The sequence below is a fragment of the Protopterus annectens genome, chromosome 3.part0, assembly GCF_019279795.1.
Source record: "Protopterus annectens isolate FY-2018-M chromosome 3.part0, PAN1.0, whole genome shotgun sequence".
NCBI classification, from domain to species: Eukaryota; Metazoa; Chordata; order Ceratodontiformes; family Protopteridae; genus Protopterus; species Protopterus annectens.
This window is the reverse complement of record NC_056731.1, coordinates 1,981,136,530-1,981,163,719: the sequence shown is the minus strand read 5'-3', so window position 1 is coordinate 1,981,163,719 and position 27,190 is coordinate 1,981,136,530.

Here is a 27,190-nt window from a genome sequence, read left to right as displayed (position 1 = left end):
AACCTCAATGAATGTGCATGTACAGGTGCGTATCTATGTATATACTTGTTTGCATTTTAGTTATTTTACATTTGTCAACCAGTTAGGAAGGCTGATCAAAGGACCATTTGCACAACGTAGCAAAGACACATCCTCAGATTCACAAAACCTCCGTGTAAGACTAAATAAGTCTTACTCGGAAACTACAGTTGAATGGTATGATGTCAGCGTGCCATGCATATTCATGAGGGCACGCTGACTCCACTCCAAGTCTAACATGGACCGTGCAAGAAGGCAGGGGGCGTCTGACTGCCGAGCAGTCCAAAGGTCCATGGCCCTGCAAGTGCCTGAATTGTGCAATGTCAACACACATAAGCGAGTCCGCTCAAATGTCTACATACCCAACACTACACTCCCTCACACTGTAAACCCCCAGTACAGTTATAAAATGTAAAACTTTTAATTTTCTTCTTATAATACCCGATATAGCTGCCCGTATTTGTGCGTGTTTGCGCGGGTGTGCCCATTGCTTAGCTGCAGTTAGCAATTTTGACATGGAAGAGCATAATAAGAAATGTTTGTGCAAAATAATCTGAATAGCAGTAGCATAGTGGTAGAGCCTTCGCACAAAGAGGCAGCATTCACGGCTCGAGTCCCACCACTTGCCTTTCTATTTTATGTTTAAAATTAGTATATGAAATAATACCTGACATATATGAATAACATTTTACTAAAAAGCATTGAAATGGCCTATGTATCAGTGAACAAAATGGATATATATAAATATAAGAAGAATCTTGACATATACATGCCCGTAGCTAAGCAGCGCTATACCCAGCACAATATAGTTGCCCGTAGTTAAGCAGTGCTTTACTCAGCGCAATATACTTGCCTGTAGTTAAGCAGCGCTTTACCCAGCGCAATATACTTGTCCATAGTTACGCAGCACTTTACCCAGCACAATATACTTGCCTGTAGCTAAGCAGCACTTTACCCAGCACAATAGGTTTGCGCGGAGCTGCGCACCGCGCTAACCAGCACAACGTCAGGCAACGTCGGGCAACGTAGAGCAACATAGAGCAAAGTTCAGCAAAGTCACCTAAACACAGCCACACCCGCTAGCCTGCCTGGACAGAAGTAAAATAAAAAGCAATGACAAGGTTCGAACCCGGGACACTGTGCACCATAATCAAAGTACTGAACCACTAAGCCATGACAGCTTAGGATAAACGTCCACAGTTAACATACATATACTTATAAATGGTAGATTAACCATTGCTAAGAAGGTCTGCAACCAGCCGAAAAGTTTCAAAAATGGCCAATCACAAAACAGTGCGGGAAATGCGGCATATTTAATCTCCATCAGTGGGAATACTCGCCATAACTGATTGTAGCTCCCATCTGCAGTTTGAATGGCTGGTGCTGGAGAGGGTAGTCACTTTCAAGCACAACGCTGGGGCATCGAGGAGTCAAAATACATGGTTTGGCTCCTTGTCCACTGTCATGAGACAAAACTCCTGCAGGGCCAGTTCCAAGGGATGGAGTATAAAGCAGAGGCTTGGAACCGGTTATCTCATGACCTCACCAGTGCTACAGGCATCTCCTTGATGGGTGAGCAGGTCCATCACCACCGTGCAGACCTGAAGAGATGGAAGTAGGACCTACTGATCCAATGGATACAGGAGGCCAGTGGCATGCAAGATGCCCCAGTACTGAGTAGGTAGCCATGGAATGCAGTATGTAAGACATGCTAATTTAGTCTATATAATGGAGGATAGTTATGTCTCAATATCTCTTAATTTACTTCACAGCTGCAGGTGTCCATGCTGTGAATCAGCAAGCCTATGCAGATAGTTTGCTAAGGCTGCGCCACCAGTCAGGTTAGTAATTATTATGCATGTATTGTTATATAAAATATGTGAGAGAGCATGAAAAGAAGTGTTGTAGCCCAATAATATAGCCATAAAATGCCCTGAATAAGTCCTCTACATGTACTGTTATATAAAAAATAGTCAGAGAGACATAAAAAGAGTGTAGTAACCCATTAATAAAGGTAAAATAAGTCTGGAATAATATCTCTGCATGTACTGTCATATAGAATAAGTGAGTGAGCATGAAAAAGAGTGTTGTAACCTATTAATAAAGGTATAATATGTCTTGAATAAGTCTTCCGTATGCACTGTAATATCAAATGAAGGAGAGAGCCTGTAGAAAAGTGTGTAATGTAATTAATAAAGGTATAATACTTGGAGTGTGCCTGTGTCACTTACTTTGAAATGTTGTTGTATCCTTGCATTATATAAATAGTACTGTTGTATTAAGTGCTGTCAACCCACAGTTGGGCAGTCCCATATAAAGTGGATGAAGGAAGTGCCAGTAGCTGTGAAGCATATATACAGTCCTCAAAAGTTGGTTAATGGCTGGCATGCATAGTTAAATCTGGCACATGAGTAGCTTGTTAATGTGTTCCCCAGAAATGTGAGTGTGCTACATGAAATGTAGGGTTCTGTAGAAATTTAACTGAAAATTTCATGTGAACATCTCCAAATATGTAGATATATAAATATAAATAAAATATATAACTATGTAGCAGTAACATCTGCATCTTGGACAGTTAGTATGTCAGATATTGGTCAGGTATACAATGAACTAGCCAAACCCATTTCACAACCTAATGCATGCTGCCTCGTGTAATAATACATGTAGGGGATATACGCCTGCAGTCAATAGGAATGTAGTGTAGACTAAAAGTACTTATAAGATGTTAATGGAGGTTTCTTTTTACACCCTACTGTATGTGCATAAACAATGCAATTCCACACCTCAATGGTTATGTCTAATCTCCAAATATTTGTTGGGACATATGTCCTATTGTTCTATAAATATCTGCATTTACTTTGATGCATGTGCCCTGTTCAAACACCACAAACTTGGTGGCCTGTTACCACCAATCATCCCTGCATGCTGTTGTAATGTCCACTTTCATTCAATATATGCATGTGTTATGCTTGCTGTTCAACTGTTGGAACCCTGGTGTGTTGGGTTAATGGGAATATTACTGCATGCTGTTACAACTAATTTGGAATGCTGTTGTCTGTGTTGTAATTAAGCACACCTAAGCACAGAACGTATGGGAAGGCCGCTCCCAGCGGACCCAGCTATCCCTCCTCAGCTGGCGATTGCACCTGGCACCAGCAAGTCCGGTGCCCAGCCTGGGCTCCACTCCTCCATAGATCCTGTGCCACCTTTGGGTGGAAGCGCTGCAGGGGATGGGGCTCATTCCCCCATGCAAGACTGGGCGGAGAAGGGACACCTCTCACCCTCCAAATGGTCCGGGTTGTAGTGCGTAGGGAGATCCAGCTTTCAGTCGCTGATCCCCTATGCCAGCTTGAGGCGAGAGTGGCATGACTCACGGGTGAGCCTGCCCCTCCTATGCAACCCCCAGCACAGCCACCCTTGGGGCTGTGAAGGTGCAGTGGTGTCTGCCCATGGATGGGGATCTCAGTTCCACTGTTACCATCTGTGGGCTCATGGGCTTGCGATTTCCAAACATCCGTCCCCGCCAATGGTGTTCACCCACCCCATGTGTCACACTCCACCCCTGTATGGGTCTTATTTCTCTTGTCTGTTTACCTCCCCAACCTACCTCCCCAAATATACCTACTTCCTCTACCTCACATTCCACTCTCACCTGAAAAAAACAAAAGGGCAATCTGTTCCCACAAAAAAATTACGCCTCATACATAGCTGACCATTTCACACACATGTCCACTGGACATGTAAACTGATAATTATAATTGGCAGTACAACATACTTTGTTGTCCTCACCCCTCTCTCAGGAGTGGAAGGTTTTAAATTTCACTCCAAATATCTAACATATGCACAGCTGTTGCTGGTAAAGAAATGGGCAGCTATGGACCTTCCCTACACCTGTCCTGCACATCCCGAGCTGGTTTCCCTACTGTCTTTCCCTCTTTGTGCCCCTTTTTCACCACTTTCTTATCTCCCCATTTTCTTTTCTTTCAAAGAAATTAGTTTGGGGGTTAGCGGGAGTAAACACTTTTAAGCAGTAGTTAGCGGGTTTGAGCGAGTGTGCGCATGTGTGCGCTTAGCTAAGCATCGCTAAGCGTTGCGCAAACCCACGCAAACCCACTTTCAACTGCTTAAAAGTGCCTTAGTCACTCTGTATGTCAGGGCCCTTGTTCTGCTCAGCAGCAAAATAAAATACCTCTGTCAGTGTCAAACCTTAGACCTTGGGCACACTAGACTGTATGAGGTACCACTAAGCCACAGCAGATATGCAATAACACAGTTCTGAAATAACTATATCATGCAATACAATGAGTGAATGTAAAGGAAAGATAGGAAGGCCATAACACAAAGCTTGTTCTGTGGATCTTTACCAGCAATTGTTGTGGAATTGCATTACACAACTGTGATAAGAGAAGCAGCCAGTCTAGCAGCAAATAATATTATAGAGGCACTTTACAACCCCCACACAGTATCATAGCAGGACAAACACTAGCATATCTGATTTGGGCAGAGGACATACTTCTTAACTGTGACTACTTTTCAGGGATGTCCCTGATTGTGAAACATATTTTAGCTGTGTCCCTCTGAATCCCTCTGAAAAGTACTGACATTAGTCAGAAAGGTGGGGTATTACACAATGAATAATGAAAATAATAACAGTAGACACTGCTTGTACTTCATAAAAAGTGTACTAATACATATGCACTGCTTCACTTAAGTCTACACTTACTATCTCTGTTATTTGGAAGGTGTACGTCACTTTTAACTACCTATCCCTGACTCCATGCAAATATGTATCTGAGTGTTTCATAGGCCTGTCAGAGGCATAAACACACAGTCATATCAGCTTTTCTGCTGTTACACACTCTGCAAATAGCTTTGGGAGGTCTTCCACAAGAATACCCTTATGTAGGAGTACAACACAGAAATAACGAAGGATGGAGCCATGTACTGGTAGCATCTGACTGTAACAATGCCATTGTACCAGTGCTGAAAACACCTGTGGGTTACACAGACAAAGAATAACAGGCTAACATCTGGCTACCATCTGGATAGGTTCACAGTTGGGAACTATGCAGACAGACCACCTGCCTTGATAAACTAACAGGTACACACCAAGCTATTAAGCCCAGTAAGATAACACTCATGCAATAATACATAATGCTCTCTGTATGTCTGCATCCCCCCCCCCCCAAATTTTAAATATACGTGTGTGTGTTTCGGGTCTACCAAGGATGGAGGTAGGCATACTCAGTACGGGAATTGTCCAGTTTTCCTGAGAATCCTGAACTAATGTCAACAATAAAACCACAAACCCTGCAGAAGTGAGTACATCAATATGCACAGTATAAAAGTTCACAAACAGTCCATGTGCCAAATGAATACTTCTCAATAACTACTTTTGTATGGCAGTTGATTATATAAGTAGAAAAGAAACTACATACTCACATATATCTTGTGTAAGCATTTGTAGGGGTAAGTTAAAAACTACACTGATAACTCTGTGCTGGAAGTGGCAACAGTCCGGTCTGAGTACAACATGTACATCACTGTCTACACCTCTAGCTTCAGATATAAAAAGTATACCAACCTTCTGACTTAAACAACAGTGTCCACAGCAAACAAGCATGGGCCCCACTCCAGAAATCTGAAAGGGCTACACCTACATAACTTAGCAGTTTATAGCATTGGGTTGCAATGACAGTGAGTTCTGCAATTACCACACAGCAGGTTGTATGCATTTACCAAATGCTGGGCACCAATTGGTGCAGAGGGCATCACGTGCACATGTGCAGATACCTATAAAAGCAGACTGTACTTGCTATCCCCACATGCAATCATCGCATTGCACATGTTATAGCATCTGTAAACCTGGAGAGAAGTAAATATAAAAAGTATTACTTAATAATACAAATATTTAATTAAGTAAAACAAAGTTACTGAATTACTAACCGAATATATATAAACAAAAAAAAAAAAAATAATTAATAACCAAAGAAAATTAAGTAAAAGCAAACTTTACTTAATTAATACCAAAAAAAAAAAATGTTTCAAAACATACACAGACGGACCTGAAAGTGACAAACAGGTATGTAACAGATATGTGTTTACCGGCAAGTAGAAGATGTTTATGAAGACTACTGTAAATACTTTGAAACATGCATATGTGGCAGCAGTAGGTATGTATGCACTGATGCCATGCATGACTACTGTTATGGACAAATTAGTGTGTAGCTGTGTGCAGTGGGACATAACTGTGACATATGTAGCTCAGCATTAAATGTCAAACATCTGATCATGTCATCTATGTTCTGTACAGTACTGTGTATAATTGTTATTTGTGAGAGTCATGCAAACAACTATATATACCTGGATGTGACAGAGTAACACATGCATGATAGTCATATAATGTGTAGCTTAGCATTGGCAACCGCTGTACCAGGCTAGTATAGTAATGTAGCATTAGCAGCTATAAATACTACCTGTAATATTACTGTTATGCACACATGTGACAACTGTTCATGTTATAGCAAGGCCCAACAGGTCATCCGTGAGGTCTACGGACTTACAACAGTGTGGACCATGTGTGTGTATGGCACACACATATGGAGAGATATTTATGTGTCAGATATATTAGCATCTTAACATGTGCATAGAGCAAGGGGCATACTGCAGCTGTTTGTGAAGGGTGGACATATATATGTTGGTGAAGGTTGTTATGTACATATTTTGATGTAGGTTGTAGTGTGTGGCAAACAAGACAGCATACAGTGCTGGTATATGACATGTGGTGTTTAAACGCTGTGGGTATGATTTGTTAAATTATTCTGTCTTCCAGAAAGGGAGTCCTGCTAAAGATACATGGGCTGAGAACACCTTCAATGCATTCTGCACAAGACTGGGCAATATTATTATATAACTGTATCCCTCTCAACCTTCGCATAGCTGATATTCCCACCATGAAAGATGAACTGCATATGTGCCTATATGTAAATCTATATGCACACCAATGGATGTTTATATGTACGCTCAAGCTCAATGTTGTAAATGTATTGGCATCCCTTTTGTTAAAAACCCTGTACCCATGAACTACCACATAGGTGGTAGTCTATTCAACACCAAAAGTGTGATAAGAGACCATGGGACACAGGTGGACAATAGTGTCCCTTTTGATAAGCACAGTGCCACACTAGTCATGTAAACTGTGTATGGTCCGCATGTCATCAGAAAAGGTGTGTCATCCATGGAAAAAGAGGTGAGTGTTCCACTCTACTCATCAGTCATAAAACCCATCATAGAGTACAATGGCCCTTTTCGTATGTACCTTAGAAGACATCTACAGCAACTGTAGATGCCAGGCACATACCTCACAAAGAGTATTACCAGACTCAAACAGGTGCCCTATGCAGACTGTCTTACAAAACCACAGCTACACTGTGTTGCATACCGCCTACCCAGAGGCAACCTCTGCCTAACATACAAAGCTATGCCAAACCCACAGGTGTTGGACATGCTCCATGTAAACAGATCTAAATCCCTACAAGCTACACACTGTACTGATCTAAACCTTGTAACGTCAAAAAGCAGAACATGCTGGAGTGGGACATTCTCATCTCAGACACATACCATACCCTGGAATTAACTAACTATCAATAGCAAAGAAAGGTCCTCATTAGCAGTCATCATGAATAATCATGATGAATGGATGTGAAATAGAAAATACAACCCGGGAATCACCTCTGTGGCTCTGCATGACAGGGGCACATGAACTTAAATTACATGGGTGTTGAAGGGCAGGGTACCATATGGCTATGCTTCTATAGGCCCTACAGCTAATAGCCTATTAGCTACCTAGGACCCAATACACACACACACACATGTACATGTTGCATTAATTGCTATGTGAGGTTGACTGAGTGTGATGGTGAATGTGTAGGTGAATGTGTCAACATTGTGTATATGTGTGATAGCCTAGTGGGACACTGTTCATATCATGGTATGTAGTGTTCCAGCTCTGATCCCCGCAGAAGATATGTATGCTATTGCTAGGCAGGAAAAGCAGTATGGCATACAGTGTGACGTAGTCCCATGGTGTTGACTGGAGTGTGCCATTGTAGGCTAAAGCAGTACATGTATGCTTATTGATTGTTAACACTAGTGAATACAAATCCTGTATGAACTGTAGTACTACCTGAAGCTGTAGGCCTAAACAGCACAGTATGGTGTATATCCACATTGCTTGGAAACACTGTTTTGTTTGTTACCTGTACTCCTCACACATTACATACCTCAGGCATAATGTTTAGTAAGTGCTGACACAGTACTGTATGGTACACAGGTAAAGCTCATCAGGGTTGCCATACTTTTGCGTCTTGTAGGTATGTCTGCTGTGTGTGTGGGTATGCCTGTAACATGGCCTCGGTCGTATGTGTGTTGCAGGATACAAGTGCATATCTAGCAACATGTATATTGTAGTACAGCAGTATGCCACCTAAATTGATGAATGTGCACATATGTTACTTAGGGGTTTGCTATCAACAAGTAGTGTGGTGTACTGGCAGTACTGTAATGGTACTTTACAATCATTTCAATAGATGACATATTTCTGTATGCATTAGCTTCATATATACCCCCTGTGGCTAGGTGGTGCATTGTGTCACATACAGTGTGCCATATATTGTTGAATAGTCTTACATACTGGTTTCACTTTGTTGCTGTGCAGAACATGGTTTAATACATAGAACATGCCAGGCACTGTCAGGCAGTTGTGGGCTGAGCACTGATATGCGGTATTAAGTGTGTATCTACTGACAGCCAATAGGTTGTTTTATATTGATATCTGTACTTTATAATGTTAAGTGCACCACATGACTTGCTCACAGTTATTGTTTCATTGTTTCATTGTCTTCCAGGGACATGTCTCACCATCGCAACCCTGCGTATTCCCCTGAAGAGGAGGAAATCATAATATCCATCCTAGTACAACATCCTGCTGTTCTCCAGAACCAGCCAGGACCAGCATGAGTGCACTGCAGTGTGGCAAGATGTTGTCCGTCGGGTTAATGATGTAAGCATGCATAACCGGACTTATGAGCAGGTACGCCATCACTGCAGTGATTTAATTAGACATGTCCGGCAGCATGCCTCCAATGTCCGCAGACAACAACTTGCCACAGGTGGTGGTGCAGCACTACATCCGGCACTCACCAGAGTGGAAGAGCTGCTCCTCAGCGTGGTGGCTCCTGACCAACCACTACAACAGATATGTGTCATCATGGAGGCCGGAGTCACACAGCAAGTTGACTCGGAACGTGCAGGTAACATGGCATATCTGTAGACTACTGTTAGCTTGACTGTTAGAACATGTATATAACCTGAAAACACTGCCACAATTAGTGGAAATGATGATACATGTGTTGTGGCACAGGCATGTTTGGCAGGGTCTGCTGTTGGTCCGCCAATCGACAGTACACAGCTTTCAACCCCATCTATGCACACATTCATACTGCCAATACATCCCTCATCACCAATGGCCTTAACTGAGGGACAGCATACAGTAGGCATTGGCCAGGGTAGTTTGGTATCTATGGCACATGCATCCCCTCACAGCAGCCATACCCAGATTCCTGGAATGATAACACATAAGCAGATGTCCAGGGGTTCTCGTGGGAGCACTGCTGGTCATAATGCCTCTGGCAGACATGTCCCCACAGGTCTTACAACCTCCGGTATGTTCTGGGCTGTAATGCAGGCACAGGCACATATGGAACAATACAACAGACAGGGACTAAGGGCACAGAGGGCCCATAACACCGCTATCAATGACAGTATCCGTGACCTTGCTGGTGCCATCAGTAATTTCACTGAGGTCATTGATAGATGTTGGGGGGAGACATTAGATGTCATATGCAATGTCATGTCCATGTGCCAGGACAGTGCAGGATGGCTGAGACGTCGACGTGGATGTATACCAGCAACATCATCAGCTGGCAGTCGTCGTGGGTGACACACAAGTTATAGCCGCTTCCGTAGTGGCAGTACCAGCCTCAGCAATGTTGGGGCCGAGCTGTCAATAGACCATCATAGAAGACCATGTGCACATGGTTCTGGCCAGTCCCAGCAGAGACATGGGTCCAGTCGACATCCCTCTGCCTCTGATGATAGTACCCAGTCTGGCTTAGTACCCGATACTGTCTGTGGCACCCCTGCCAGGCAAAGGTACTGTATCCGTGGACAGAGACGGTGATCTGTACAGCCTGGCAGGAATAGTCTGTATCTGTCCCACAACCTCCCGTATATGGCAGCCACATGGTGGAACTGTGTGCATGCAGACACACACACATAAACCAAACACCTAGGGCTAACACATACACACACACATTACATCAACATTGACCCATGCTGTACTGTTGTCCCACACACACACACACACACACACACACACACACACACACACACACACACACACACACACACACATACATGTCGACTGGATGGGTCAATGTCGGGCTCTGGCAAAACAACAACACACCCTGTGCATATGATGAAACTATGCCACCTCCTGTCATCTGTCACATTGATGCAGGAACAGGCTAACATGGTGCTGATGCACAGGGTGACTTTATAGCAGTTTATCAATGTTAGCATGTTGTCAACAGTAGAGTGTAATGATATACTTGTATATATATCTGAGCAGGCATGATACATTAAAGCTATGATTATCAATGTAGTATTGTTTACACCAGTGTTAATTCCATAAATGTATTATCTGCCCATGTGCCACTTGGCTGATGTGTATAGTTTTGGCAGCATGTTTTGGTGAGTGGACAGTACGTGTGTGATGTGTGCAGTACAGATTTGCAGGTATACATTTCTGAACATGGTGGAGGTGCACTGTCTGCATGTACGTGCATAGTGGACACATGGGATGGGTGACATGCCCTGTATTACACAGTGTTAACACTTCATAGTTGCTATTGGTACCCAGTATGCATTTTACTACACATATGTTTTAAGTTGGGTACACATGTGTGCATGACATGGTTTGATACTATGCTGTGGGTGATACTGTTACTATCTGTCATTGGTTTGCAGTCTGGTAGTATACACAACCTCAAAAGCCTGACTATAACCAATCGTTAGATGATGTCTTGACAACTGACACACAGATGTTGGAAACTCAGTAGTATTTGGATCCCTCCGGTACTATACCAGTAACCAGTGGTATTGACCGCCACCCATTCCTGGGACCACTCCTGTTTGGCATATAGCCCTCTTAGGTATAAGCAAACACAATAGGGATATGTCCGTCCACATCTGGAAATGCATACAGTGGCCTACAATGCATTCTCCAGATGAGACACTGATCCTCCACAAGGTTATCATACAGACAGATACCTGTTGTCCAACCCATGCTGTGAAGCTATAAGCCAACTATAGTATAGTCATCCACATTTACTAAACATAGTATCCCAACAGTACCACATAGGTAATAGCCCCCAACATGTGGAACGGGTACCGATGTGTACATACAGCCAAGTGTTATGTCATCTGTCCTTTGGTATTCACATTTCAAAGGGTATTCTGATGTCCCTCTGTGCATCACATAAGCAATAATGTGTCTGTATGCATATCCACAAAGTTGTTGTACACCTATAACGAATGTCCATTATTGACAGACTTTGTTGTGTTTGAACATGTCTGACATATACCCCAGGCATGAACACTCACTCACACTATTCTCTAGAAACTGTCATGGGTGTGTGTGACACAGATGACCTACGCCACAGATCACTACAGTGGCTGGCCTTGTCACAAACATACATATGTGACCTAAGGTCTGAGAAGCAGCAACACAATCTGTCAAAGGTAACACATGTATTCATGTAGACAGCAGGCTTCACACCTATGAACTAATTGAGGTCACTTGTGCATATATGTATTTGCCACACAGATACCTGATGTGTGCAATCCACATACTGTTGTTATACTGATATGTCATACAGTAGTAAAAACAAAACCCACAACACATTGGCCAGCAGTGCCACACACACATACTCAGGAATTGCAGGATTTAAACCCCTACCTAACTATATTATGATACTACAGAGATGCACATTAACACGACACACTATATGCTTCACTGGGAGTTTTCATTTACAATGCTATATTTGTAGGATGCTGACATCATCAGACTTGCCAAAGAGGAATAGACCACTTTTAAGCTGTTTTCCTAGTCTCCAAAAAGGACACTCCTCTCAAAGGAAATCACACAGAAAAATACACCCCCACACACTCAGCAATTTCAGGATTCAAACCCCTATTTAACTATGTTATTATATGACAGAGATACACATTAACACAACACGCTATATGTTTTACTGGGAGTTTTCATTTACAATGCTATATGTGTAGGATGCTGACATCATCAGACTTGCCAACGAGGAATAGACCACTATTAAGCTGTTTTCCCAGTCTCCAAAAAGGACAGTCCTCTCAGAGGAAATCACACAGAAACATACACCCCCACACATTCAGTGATTGCAGGATTCAGACCCCTACTTAATTATGTTATGATGCTAGAGAGATATGCATTAACACGATGTGCTATATGCTTTACTGGGAGTTTTCATTTACAATGCTATATTTGTAGGATGCTGACATCATCAGACTTGCCAAAGAGGAATTGACCACTATTAAGCTGTTTTCCCAGTCTCCAAAAAGGACACTCCTCTCAAAGGAAATCTTACAGAAATATACACCCCCACATACACACACTCAGCAATTGCATGATTCAAACCCCTACCTATGTTATGATACTAGATAAATATGCATTAATACGACACACTATATGCTTTACTGGGAGTTTTCATTTACAATGCTATATTTGTAGGATGCTGACATCATCAGACTTGCCAAAGAGGAATAGACCACTTTTAAGCTGTTTTCTTAGTCTCCAAAAAGGACACTCCTCTCAAAGGAAATCATACAGAAACATACACCCCCCCACACACACATACTCAGCAATTACAGGATTCACACCCTACCTACCTATGTTATGATGCTAGCGAGATACGCATTAACATGACACGCTATATGCTTTACTGGGAGCTTTCATTTCTCCTGCTATATTTGTAGGATGCTGACATCATCAGACTAGACAGGGTAATGTGTGTGCACTTTGTTTTATGCAATCCCAGGACTGAGCCATGGGGGACAGCAGGTGTTAGCAGCTTGAACAGGACTCCACAATTCTTACCTTGTATGATCTATCTGTGGCCCAGTTGCCAATCCATCAGATGACAATACATATTTATGCACAGGTTGTTGATTTTGTGGATACGGCATGTGTCTGGGATGTTGGAAAAGGGCTATTCAAAGTGTATGTTTGACGTGTTTCTCATTTCATTGATGTATGTCCTGGGTGGCTGCCTTGCAAACAGTCTAGCAGGTTTGGGAACCATGATCTGGCCATGACAAAACCAAAGTTGGTAGGGTTGTGTGTTTGTAGGCTTCCAATAGCTCTGTTTATGACTTCAGATCAGACTTCATAGGCTTATAGGACTATAGTTCCCATGGTCTGTTGTGCACCAACACTTATGGAGTGTGCCATATGTTGCTGTAACCCATGCAACTGTTTCATATTCTGTAGAGAGGGTGAGGCTCAACAGACTGTTCAGGTGCAGGGTCTGTTTGTTCTGCAGTTCACATATGACACATATAGGGAAAGAATGTAATCCAACTGATTCCATGTTTTCAGCTTTGAAAGGAGCTGCTTACCCATTTTACATGTGATATCTCCTGTTATGATGATAGGGCCTTTTGTCAGTGGGAGGTGGGTATGTATGTATGGGCCTCCCTGGCAGGATGTTGCCATTGTCAGTCATTTATAGTTGGCCCTGACTCAGGACATATATGAGTGTACATTGCTATTTACGACATAGCTGATGGAAGTGTCATGGTTCTGAATGGACTCCTTCACAGGTAATCTTTCCATAACCTAGACTGGATAATATTTGGAGTGCAGATTGTTTATTGATGATACTGATTGCAGGTTTTTTATCTTCTTTGCTTTACCGCTTTCTATGATCAACCTAAGTATCTGTAGTACATATTTGATTATGACAGGGTTCCAATATATTATATATTTGTCTGTTGTCATATAACTGTGTGCACAAGGCAGGACTGGTGAATAGTGTGAGGTTCCTGGGTTAACACATGCAACTGCCAGATATGTGTGGCTGACTACTGTACTCAGACATGGCCTAAGTGTGGGAGCATGCCCAGTTTGGCCTTTCAGTATGTTGTTGCCTGACATTTGCCTCATTTATTCATGTGTGAGCATGTCCAGTGTGACATTTCAGTATGTTGCTGTCTGAAGTCCACTACATTTGTTGACATGTTTGAACACGCCCAATATTAACATTTATATTATATGTGTGTTGAAAATGAAGTATTTTTACTGCAGGGCTCACCTTTGTGTCATAACTATACAGGGATTGTGCTGTGCCTGCAGGGACTCATCAACATTTCTTCATACAGGCTGACCAGTGAAATACTGTCATGGTTTAGTGGTTCAGTACTGTGACTATAATGCATGGTATCCTGGGTTCAAGGACTGTCACTGCTTTATATTTTCATACTGGGCAGACCAGACTGCTTAAGGACCAGTAAAGCAAATACGAGCATGTTTACCTGCTTTTGCACAACTTTGACCGAACTTGGCCAACATTGATCAACATTAACCAACATTGCTGAACAATGCCCAATATTGCACAGCATTACACAAAGTTGTGCTAGTTAGTGTGTGCAATTTTGTTTACATATACTAAATAGTGGTAAAAGCTGTTTAGCACTGCTTTATATTGCTTAAAACATGGCAATCATGTCTCAGGTGGTGCTGCAGGGCTGCCTATGTCGGATGCACATATTACACTCTCAATACATGTTTGAAAATAGGTAGTGTCAAGTTAGGCATCCCTTTTACTATATGTGTGAGTCATAGAGAGAGGTATCATTTCCAGGGTTCCTACTGAGCCAGTGTATGGGATATGCGTTGCCTCTTTGCCAAGGCCAAAGCATACTGGGCATGCCTCCTTCTGCCTATTGGAGCAGGCTCATGTTGTTCTTCCTTCGAGTCACGGTCTGCCTGTGATGGCCCTGGCAATGGTGGGGGGCTGTTTGGCCCAGCCCTATGCTGCTCCTGCTGCAGCTGTTTTCACAGGATCATATTATGTAGCATAGCACATACCATGACAATTTGGGTGCATGTAGTTGGTGAGTACTGCAAGGCTCCACCAGATGTGTCCAGGCACTGGAACCGTGACTTGAGCAGCACAAACACATGCTCAATTACATTTCGTGTTTGTGCATGTGCCTCATTATGGTGTTCTTGTTCAGGTGTGTGTGCATTTCTGATGGGTGCCATCAGCCACAGCTTCAGTGTATATATCCAGCATCCCCCACTAGGTGACCATGAGGGATGTCCCCATTGGCAAATGTCTGGTAGAGCTGCGTCAGATGCCAGATATGGGAATCATGGTAGCTTCCAGGGCAGCCAGCGCACATACATTCAGTATTATGCCCTGGGCATCACACACGACCTGGCAGTTGATGGAGGGGAAGCCCTTGCGGTTAAAGTAGGCCCTACCCTGCTCTCCAGCTGGTGCTTTGATGCGTATTTGCATGCAGTCTATTGCACCCACTACCTCAGGGTATTCTGCTATTTGCTGGAAAAGATACATATTGCTGGCCAATACCTCATGGGAATTGGGGAAATATACATGTTCACCGACATGTGCTGACATGGCATTCAGGAAATGGTGCGGTACCCTGGATGCTGATGCATGTGAAATCCCCATCATATCACCAGTTGGTCTCTGGAAGGTACCTGTTGCTAGTATTCTTAGGCCGACACATACCTTGGTTTCCACTGGGATGGGTTCCCCTCTGTTGGTTCTGTGTGTGAGGCGTGGCCTGCACAGCTCTACAATTTTCTGCATGAGGTCTCTGTCCACTCTATAGCACTCCACTATCTCTGTGGTTCTGTGTGTGAGGTGGCCTCAGTCATGCTGCTAGTTTTCCCCCCCTTTTGGGCAAAATATTTGTAGGTTTTTTTTTTTTAAACTGACATCATCAGACTAGACAGGGTAATGTGTGTGCACTTTGTTTTATGCAATCCCAGGACTGAGCCATGGGGGACAGCAGGTGTTAGCAGCTTGAACAGGACTCCACAATTCTTACCTTGTATGATCTATCTGTGGCCCAGTTGCCAATCCATCAGATGAAAATACATATTTATGCACAGGTTGTTGATTTTGTGGATACGGCATGTGTCTGGGATGTTGGAAAAGGGCTATTCAAAGTGTATGTGGGACGTGTGTAGCTCATTTCATTGATGTATGTCCTGGGTGGCTGCCTTGCAAACAGTCTAGCAGGTTTGGGAACCATGATCTGGCCATGACCAAACCAAAGTTGGTAGGGTTGTGTATTTGTAGGCTTCCAATAGCTCTGTTTATGACTTCAATCATGATGGACTCCATGGCCTTGCAGATCAGACTTCATAGGCTTATAGGACTATAGTTCCCATGGTCTGTTGTGCACCAACACTTGTGGAGCGTGCCATATGTTGCTGTAACCCATGCTACTGTTTCATATCCTGTAGAGATGGTGAGGCTCAACAGACTGTTCAGGTGTAGGGTCTGTTTGTTCTGCAGTTCACATATGACACATATAGGGAAACAATGTAATCCAATTGATGCCATGTTTTCAGCTTTGAAAGGAGCTGTTTAACCATTCTACATGTGATATCTCCTGTTATGATGATAGGGCCTTTTGTCAGTGGGGGGTGGGTATGTATGTATGGGCCTCCCTGGCAGGATGTTGCCATTGTCAGTCATTTACAGTTGGCCCTGACTCAGCACATATATGAGTGTACATTGCTATTTATGACATAGCTGATGGAAGTGTCATGGTTCTGAATGGACTCCTTCACAGCTAATCTTTCCATAACCTAGATTGGATAATATTTGGAATGCATATTGTTTATTGATGATACTGATTGCAGGTTTTTTATCTTCTTTGCTTTATCACTTTCTATGATCAACCTAAGTATCTGTAGTATATATATTTGATTATGACAGGGATCCAATATATTATATATTTGTCTGTTGTCATATAGCTGTGTGCACAAGGCAGGATTGATGAATAGTGTGAGGTTCCTGGGTTAACACATGCAACTGCAGATATGTGTGGCCAACTGCTGTACTAAGACATGGCCTAAGTGTGTGAGCATGCCCAGTTTGGCCTTTCAGTATGTTGTTGCCTGACATTTGCCTCATTTATTCATGTGTGAGCATGTCCATTGTGACCTTTCAGTATGTTGCTGTCTGAAGTCCACTACATTTGTTGACATGTTTGAACACGCCCAATATTAACATTTATATTATATGTGTGTTGAAAATCAAGTTGTATTTTTACTGCAGGGCTCACCTTTTTGTCATAACTCTACAGGGATTGTGCTGTGCCTGCAGGGTTTCCATGCAACACTTTGCATAGACTCATCAACATTTCTTCATACAGGCTGACCAGTGAAATACTGTCATGGTTTAGTGGTTCAGTACTGTGACTATAATGCATGATATCCTGGGTTCAAGGACTGTCACTGCTTTATATTTTCATACTGGGCAGACCAGACTGCTTAAGGACCAGTAAAGCAAATACGAGCATGTTTACCTGCTTTTGCACAACTTTGACCAAACTTGGCCAACATTGATCAACATTAACCAACATTGCTGAACAATGCCCAATATTGCTCAAGATTGCACAAAGTTGTGCTAGTTAGTGTGTGCAATTTTGTTTGCATATACTAAATAGTGGTAAAAGCTGTTTAGCACTGCTTTATATTGCTTAAAACATGGCAATAATGTCTCAGGTGGTGCTGCAGGGCTGCCTATGTTGGATGCACATATTACACTCTCTATGCATGTTTGAAAACAGGTAGTGTCAAGTTAGGCATCCCTTTTACTATATGTGCAAGTCAGAGAGAGAGGTATCATTTCCAGGGTTCCTACTGAGCCAGTGTATGGGCTATGCATTGCCTCTTTGCCAAGGCCAAAGCATACTGGGCATGCCTCCTTCTGCCTACTGGGGCAGGCTCAGGTTGTTCCTCCTCCGAGTCACGCTCTGCCTGTGATGGCCCTGGCAATGGTGGGGGGCTGTTTGGCCCAGCCCTATGCTGCTCCTGCTGCAGCTGTTTTTTCAGGATCATATTATGTAGCATAGCACATACCATGACAATTTGGGTACATGTAGTTTGTGAGTACTGCAAGGCTCCACCAGATGTGTCCAGGCACCGGAACCGTGACTTGAGCAGCCCAAACACATGCTCAATTACATTTTGTGTTTGTGCATGTGCCTCATTATGGTTTTCTTGTTCAGGTGTGTGTGCATTTCTGATGGGTGCCACCAGCCACAGCTCCAGTGCATATCCAGCATCCCCCACTAGGTGACCATGAGGGATGTCCCCATTGGCAAATGTCTGGAACAGCTGCGTCAGATGCCAGATATGGGAATCATGGTAGCTTCCAGGGCAGCCAGCACACACATTCAGTAGTATGCCCTGGGCATCTCACACGACCTGGCAGTTGATGGAGTGGAAGCCCTTGCGGTTAAGGTAGGCCCTACCCCACTCTCCAGCTGGTGCTTTGATGCGTATGTGCGTGCAGTCTATTGCACCCACTACCTCAGGGTATTCTGCTATTTGCTGGAAAAGATGTATATTGCTGGCCAATATCTCACGGGAATTGGGGAAATATACATGTTCACCGACATGTGCTGACATGGCATTCAGGAACTGGTGCAGTACCCTGGATGCTGATGCCTGTGAAATCCCCATCATATCACCAGTTGGTCTCTGGAAGGTACCTGTTGCTAGTATTCTTAGGCCAGCACATACCTTGGTTTCCACTGGGATGGGTTGCCCTCTGTTGGTTCTGTGTGTGAGACGTGGCCTGCACAGCTCAACAATTTGCTGCATGAGGTCTCTGTCCACTCTATAGCGCTCCACTATCTCCAGCTCATGTAGCCCCTGGTAGGTTACCCTGGGCCTGTACACTCTTCTCCGTCTCCTCACTGTGGGTTGCTCAGCAGCATTCGCATTGTCACCACCCTCAGCATGTTGCATATGTCGCCTTATAAGAGCAATGGCAGCCCCTAACAGTTCTTTGTCTCAGTAAAGCTTTTTAAGTTTTCACTTCTCTTAGTTTACTGCAGTGTTGCAGTGTCTCTGAACAAAACATGGTGGGAAGTTGTTTGCAGAGTTTTAAGTGCTGGGCTGGGCTGGGCTAGTGTACTGCCTGTATAATTGGCTGATTTTAATTGTTTTCATCTGCTAGCTCTGCTAGTTCTCCTTGGTTAACTTCCTACTATTTATTGTGCTTCCTTTTCCCTTTCTGTTTCCACAGGGGGCAGTGCCGTGCAAACAAGCGCATACACGTGCACACCAGCTCACATTCGCACACACAGGCGCAAACGCAGTTACACAGATTTCAACAACCTTACACATGCTTACTCCAGCTTACACATGCGCACACAGGCGCATGCACGCGCACACAGTCTTACTTGGATTTACAGGTGCGCACCCATGTGCAAACACTTTGCAGGCACTTCTACAAGAAACTTTAGTGTTATCCACGGCATACACCTTCAATTTCTTGCCTTTAGCTAGGATACCTGTTGACATGCCTCTTCCAGTGCTCTGTAACTGACAGCAAACACATGCCACTCTGCTCCAATGAGCTTACATTCTTTCATACATACCCCCCTCATGATGTCACCTATCTTCTACTCTGATACTCCACTTATCCTACTCTTACACTCCACGGACTTTGCTCATATGCCATGTAAAATTGGGATTCACTATCCTTACCCTCATTTGCATACAAATGCCTACTAATGCTTGGTTACATCTCTTAGACCGAGCTTCCCCCCTTAGCAACTTCTACTCAGTAGCCATGTTGTCTTCAGCCTGCCATTCACTTGCATGGCAGTTGTATATTTTGAATAAAATCCCTTTTTGTGGCTTTTAATTTTTAATTTCATGGTTTTTAGAGCACAGCACTTTTGCGCGCTGCTGCGCTATGCTTAAACTTTGCAGATCGAGGTAAACAAAAAATGTATTTATTTTTTTATTTTGCAATGAGAAAAATTGCCAATGGCCATATATTTGGCCTTTGGCATGCTTCCACTACTGGTTGCATCCTTTATTTTGAGCTGTCATGGCTCCATTTTGCTATTTGCAGAATGGTACTCCATTGACAACGGAGTACATTTCTGCAAATAACACTACTCTTACTCGGACAGGTTAGGGTTTCCTGGATCATAAATTTACCTCATTTGCATAGCTTTCACCAGCATATGAAGTAATCTGCATAACCTAACTCTGTCTGTGTAAGAGTCGTTTTAGGAGCTCTCTTGCACACCCCTGATGGCTGTTCCTGGATCGCACGGCGGACATGTTAGCTACAGGGAGTCTTACTCTACTCTTAGACTCCGTGCAAGTCTTCGTGAATCCGGCCCATATATAAATGGCAATATTTGATTTTGCCCATTTTAGTAGTAGACATTTTTATACAGTGCAGCTAAATAAACATAAAACACTAAAGAAAGAAACTCAAACGAGTATAAATATAAGGATTCTTTGCAATATTAAGCGTACAAACATTGTTGCTCAACAGGAAGTAAAAACAATCACTAAACAATCTATGAAAAATGTAGTATTTATAAGTAGATGACAATATACAGTGTGTGTTAGTCAGTAGCATCACTGGAATAACAGTTTGTAACATTCACCTCAGAAGGGTATCAGTTAATGTGTAGCACAACACTCATACTAAGTTAAATAGGGCTTGCTTTAATAGAATAGCACTTGTACTACATTAACCAGGAAATCAGTAGAATTTGAACATCTTTAACTGGTATGTAGTACACAGAGCACTGTGATTACACACATACCCTTTGTTCCTTATCTAAAGCAAAGTCCTGGCGGCAGCAGATTTAAAGCCAGTTTCGGTCCTTGCAAAGCATTCTTCCAAAGTCACAGACAGTTTCTATCCACAGAAGAAGCTAAGCGGTTTCTGGATACAAAGCAGTTTAAAGCAAAGTCCCGAACTAAGCATCCAGCCAAAGCAAAGCATTTTAAAGCAAAGTCCGCTTCTTTCAAATTCACTTCCCGCCTACTCGCACCAGCCGGAAATGATGACGTGAGCTCCTTGAGCTCAATTCTGACTGGCTGGTAGTGCTGACGGAGATGACGTCATTGCGCACAGGATGATATCAGCTCCAATAGCATGCAAATTAAAAAAAGTAAAAAAAACAAAAGCAAAAAAATTGGAAATGAAGGGGTGCCACTCGGGAATCTTGGCACCCCCTTCATTTGGACCCCAAAACTTGGTAAAATCCAAGTAATTCGGGACAGTTGGGAGGTATGCCAGGTCCCCATAAGACTTTCTAGAACAAAAGCACAACCCACCCCATGGCTACAGAAAACCATTAAGTCAGAAATGAAAAACAGGGATAAAGCCTGGGAGCACTGGCGCAAAACGAAAACCCCCCTCAACTAGACAGATATTCCTAGAACCATGCAATAGAGTTAAAAAGCTAATAAAACTGGACAAATTCCAATACTTCCAGTCTGCCCTAGACTCCTCCCAACACAGCCACAAACAATTCTGGTTCTCCATAAACTCCATCCTCCACCCAGGTAAAGTCAGTACCCCTCCTCCTAACATCCCTCACTCCTCCAGAAATATTGCTACCTCATTCAACACACACTTCACTCAAACCATACTATCACTAGCTAAACAACACAACCCCCCTCCCCTCCAACCCACACCTTCAACTAGTAATCTCCCCACTGCCTTCTCTTTTTCTCCTGTACCTACCTCCAACATAAAAACACTCTTAACTAAACTTAAGCCCACCAAATTAGCAGCAGACAACCTCCCAAGTGAATACCTACAAATCACAGCTGATGCTCTGGCCTACCCAGTATCCTTCTTGATTAACCAATCTCTGTCAGAAAGTTACGTTCCCACACTGTGGAAAGTATCACATATAATTCCCTTCCACAAGGGTGGCCCCTCCACAGAACTAACCAATTACCGCCCCATAGCTATTCTCTCTCCAAAATACTAGAGAGATGCATACATTCTCAGGTCTCAGACAATCTCCTTACTAACAACCTCCTTTCCAATACTCAGCATGGTTTCCAACCAAACCATAGCACCACCCTCTTCCTTACTCTCCTTTATGAACACTATCCTTCAGCATAAAAACAATGGCTATCTCTCCTCTGCTACTTTCCTAGACCTATCTAAAGCATTTGACATGGTCCCACATAAACAACTCATCCCTGTCCTCAATAACCTATCCTTCTCTCAATCAGTCACCAACTGATTTCAGAGTTACCTGTCTGACCACCAACAATCCGTTGTATGGCAGAAAGACATATCTCCCCAACTACCTGTCTCCATAGGGGTTCCCCAAGGATCCATACTTGGATCCCTACTCTTCTCTGTTTTCACCAATAATCTAGCCTCTGCCACCAAACATGGTACACTCATACAATATGCAGATGACTCAACCATCATCTGCTCAGCCCAGTCTCTACCCAAACTGCAAAAAGTCACACAGGAAGCCTTTTCCTCTGTTGAAACCTGGTTATCCGATGCTGAATTAATACTCAACCCAAACAAAACTAAACTACTCATCTTCCAACCCACCAAACATACTCAAAAACAACTCTCACTTTAACATCACAGCAAAAGACAACACCACTATATACCCAACTGAACACACCAAATTGCTAGGAGCGGAAATAGACAAGAAATTAAAATTTGACATTCACATATCCATGACTATAAAAAAAGTCCACAAAAAACTAGGAGAATTATACAGAAATAAGCAACTTCTCACCAAAGCAGCAAAGATTTCAATAGCAAATTCCCACCTTATCTCCACCCTACTTTATGCCTCTCCAGTATATACCAACCTAAGGCAATGCAATCTAAACAAGCTAGAGACCTGCTACAACAAAATCACCAAATTCACCACAGGGGCATCCTACCGTAGTCACCACTGTCTCTCACTTGCTGAACTGGGCTGGCTTGAACTCCCTCACCTCCTTCAATGGTATCAATTATCACTCGCCCACAAACTAGTAAACCATCCACTAAATGTCCCATCCCTCCAGAATCTACTCCAACCCTATCGCACCACCAGACCACTAAGATCCAGCAACAAAAATCACTTGCAGATCACTAAAGCCAATAACTCTGCTGGTGAAGCACTATTCTCTTGCACCATAGCCAAATTATGGAACTCCCTCCCACCCACAATTACCTCCATACCATCATGCACTCACTTCAAAATGTTACTAAAAGCGCACCTAAAAACATGCTGGCTATGCCCTTGCAACTCCCACTCTAATATCACCCACCCCATCCAAGCACTACCTTTCTTCCCAACCCACTAACTACCTTGATTATAGCAAGCTCAGATGCTCATAAGCCTAGTACTTATTATACAGCAGGAACTTCTTATTGTAACATTTGTTAATGTCTGTTATGCACTTCGCAGATAAAGATTCTAGTTGTCTACTGATGTACTATGTTCTTCATCTGTAAATATGTTTGTAATTAATTGCTATGTTAAATTGTTAATCACCATGTAATCCAATGTAACTACTGTCTGTTTATTTTAACTGTGGAGCTTTTCTCCCCGGGCCTCTGCTTTAAATGGACCTACGTCCAGTCGGACACTCCCGGTCAACAAATGTAAATAAATAAATAAATAAATTTATCCTGATACACCATCCATATATACAAACATACTGCAAATCAAACTTTACCCATATAAAAGTGTATAGTATTAACCTATAAAGTATCATTCATAAATATATAATAGTAATGCAAACAAAGACACTTGTCATTACACTGTCATATTATACTGCTGCTAACAGAGTTAAAATCCTTCACTAATCCTTTTCTATTTTTATATTGCCATGATTTTTCATTCACAATTCACAAATCCTGTTCTGCAGAAGAGCAACATGTATGCAAACAACACAGTACATTAATGCAAATGCAGTGCATCATACTTTCTTCACGGTAAAAGTGAATATACTACTATCTATCCTGTAAAGCATAATCTACAAATGTGAAAAATATTGCAAACATTTATCTTCCACATTGCCATCAGTAGTCATTTCCCATACATTTTCAGCACTGCTGTCTTGAATTCCCTTTTATGACTGACATGTCATAGGCATTAACAGGAATTACACTGACGTGAGGGGAAAATGCTCACAGTAGTAGAATGTATTGTTAAATACCCCCTCAGTGTTGTCTCCTCTTACACTCAGTCACTATCTTCCTTTATATAGCAGAGCCTAGGGTCACTACATCTAACTTTGCTATTGCAGGAGCTTTGCCACAAGGCCCTAAACCCACAAGTTTATTAAGTACTTTGTAATTGTTTAATAGCCTGCAGTCTTGCACTTATATGGTTTCATACAACTAATTAATAGCCCCACACATTATAACAAGACATCAAATTCTCTGTTAGACAGGATGCTAGTATCAAACCCTAGCAAATACTCCACCACAGGTACAATGTCATGCTCTCTCAGTGATCATCTCCCGGTCTATAAGACTAGACATCTTGCACATCCAGTTAAACAGCATATTTATAAAATAACACATAATGTTTCAAAGTTTAACCAGGAAATTGTCACTGCTACATTATTATCTATTGACTGTAGCTTCCTAAAAATTCACCTCTTAGACAATGGTGTAATTGAATTCAATACAACCACAAAAACAGTCACCAGCCCACACAGGTTCCTGAGTGTCACCAGCACACAGGTTCGTGAGTAATCACCAAACCACACAGGTTCCTTGGTCGTACCTGAGTTCTGTGTTTTTATCATTGAATTCAATGCAACTTTTCTAAATATGCCAAAGAGCCTTGCACCTCTGAAGAGACTGAAAACAAATTATGCAATTTGGCTATTCAAAAAGAGTAGAATGCTAATGCAGGATAGAGAAAAAGCATGGAAAGAGTAGCAAAAATATAAAACACCTCAGTATCTTGAAATCTTCAGAATGCTTCTCAATTGTACTAAAAATGAAATAAATGAAGGCAAAAAATATACTATAATAACTTTCAGAATAATACTAAACACAACCTTAGACATTCTGGATACTCATCAAAGAAATCTTAAATGCCAGCCAAAAATTCAACCCAAAACCCTCTCTCGGTAACTTACCACTCAAAACGGCAATACAGTTCAATTCTTATTTTATGGATAGTATAACATCTCTAACCAAGGATTCCTCAACATCTCATCCTAACCCTGCCCAACAGCCGCATATCACCACATCCTACACTTACAAGTTTACAGACTATTTTGTCATTGTTTAATAGCCTGCAGTCACTACATCTGACCTAAATATTGCAAAAGCTCTCCCACAATGCCCAACATCTACAAGTATACTGAATATTTTGTCATTGTTTAATAGCCTGCAGTCATTACATCTGACCTCGATTTTATAGGAGCTCTGCCACAAGTTACATGTACAAGTTTAGTGAGTTTTTTGTCATTGTTTAATGTAAGGTTATGTATCATGAATACCCATGCTGTGTATCAACTCTAAGCAGTTACATACATGCCTGCTCTGTGATTGAAAATCTTTTTGAAATAGTCCATTCACTTTAGGGACCTTTTACTAAGCTGGCCACTGCCCCTTTTAGCTTGACCAGTAGACTATACTACTTATGCCAGTCATTTTGTCTCAGGAAATAACATTAACCTGTTTTACTGGCATCTCTTTGTTAATTGCTTTATACTGGCTATAAACTGCTTGCTGTTGGTTATAAAGTGACCTGAGGGTAGAACGTCCAATTGGCTTCATTTTGCCTCCTCTTACTCTAATATTATATTTCCAACATCATATTTCATGAGTAACTCTTATTCTAGAACCCTCTCCGAATTACCTTACAACTTCTATATATACACTTCTCTTTCTTGTTTCCTACTTCCCTGTCTCTATTTGTTTTTTAGCCCCATTCCCAACTATCTTTTTCCCTCCCATACTGCTTTGCACTATATCCATTTATAATCACAACCCTGCCTAATAGTACCTATCTATTCCACATTGTATCTTTTTCATTTCCCAAATAAACCCTCATTTATTATTATGTTAATTACATTATTATACTCTAGCCTTTTATACCCTACTATTCCTTACATTCAAGAGACAACCTACCTCTCTTATTTTATAGAAAATATTTATCTCCTTACACATCCTCTACCAGCTTTCAGAATTCACCATCACTGATTCTCTTACTGTCCTCCAACTTCTTGTTACCTTCATCATTGCTGCTTCCCCACTACCCAGTGGTGGCTGGTGACTTCAGATTAAAGGAGGGGGGCTGCAGGAGACAGCTGAATGGGTGGGCAAATGGAAGGGGTGTGGACAACTAAAACGGGGTGGAGCTATGCTCAAAACCACAACAACTGGAACTTTAATTAAATACGCTGCCCTGGGTGCCAAACCATCATTATGAGAGTCCAATAAAGACAAAATGAAGTATAGATGAAAAAAATATTTCATTGCATTGGCTACATGACAACGTACTTAATATCTAGATGGAAACACAAAGGTTGTGAGGCATGAAAAAATAAATTACTTTTTACATACATTACTGGAATGCCAGTCAAAAGCAGTTCTAATTATAATTTATATTCAGCTTTATAAAATTACCAAGTAACTTGCTGAACGTAGCAATCTCTGTGACACCCCCACTTGTAAAAATGTTTATTATCCAAAAAAGACCTACTTCCTGACAACAGCTATCTACTTGTTTCATAGGGAAGACATGATCAAAGTAAAAAATGAACAGCAAACAAGAAACAAGCTCAAGATAAATTGCTTAAAGGATTACTGCACAAGTTATGGACCACACATGATAGATTGGCATTCCGTTTAGTTTACAGGTAAAGCTTGCAAAGATGACTACAAGTCTCCAACACATGTAAGGAGTTTCTGAAAATACTGTAATCCTGTCCTGTATTACAAATACTGTCACATGCATTTCAATACGTAAGACTTACACG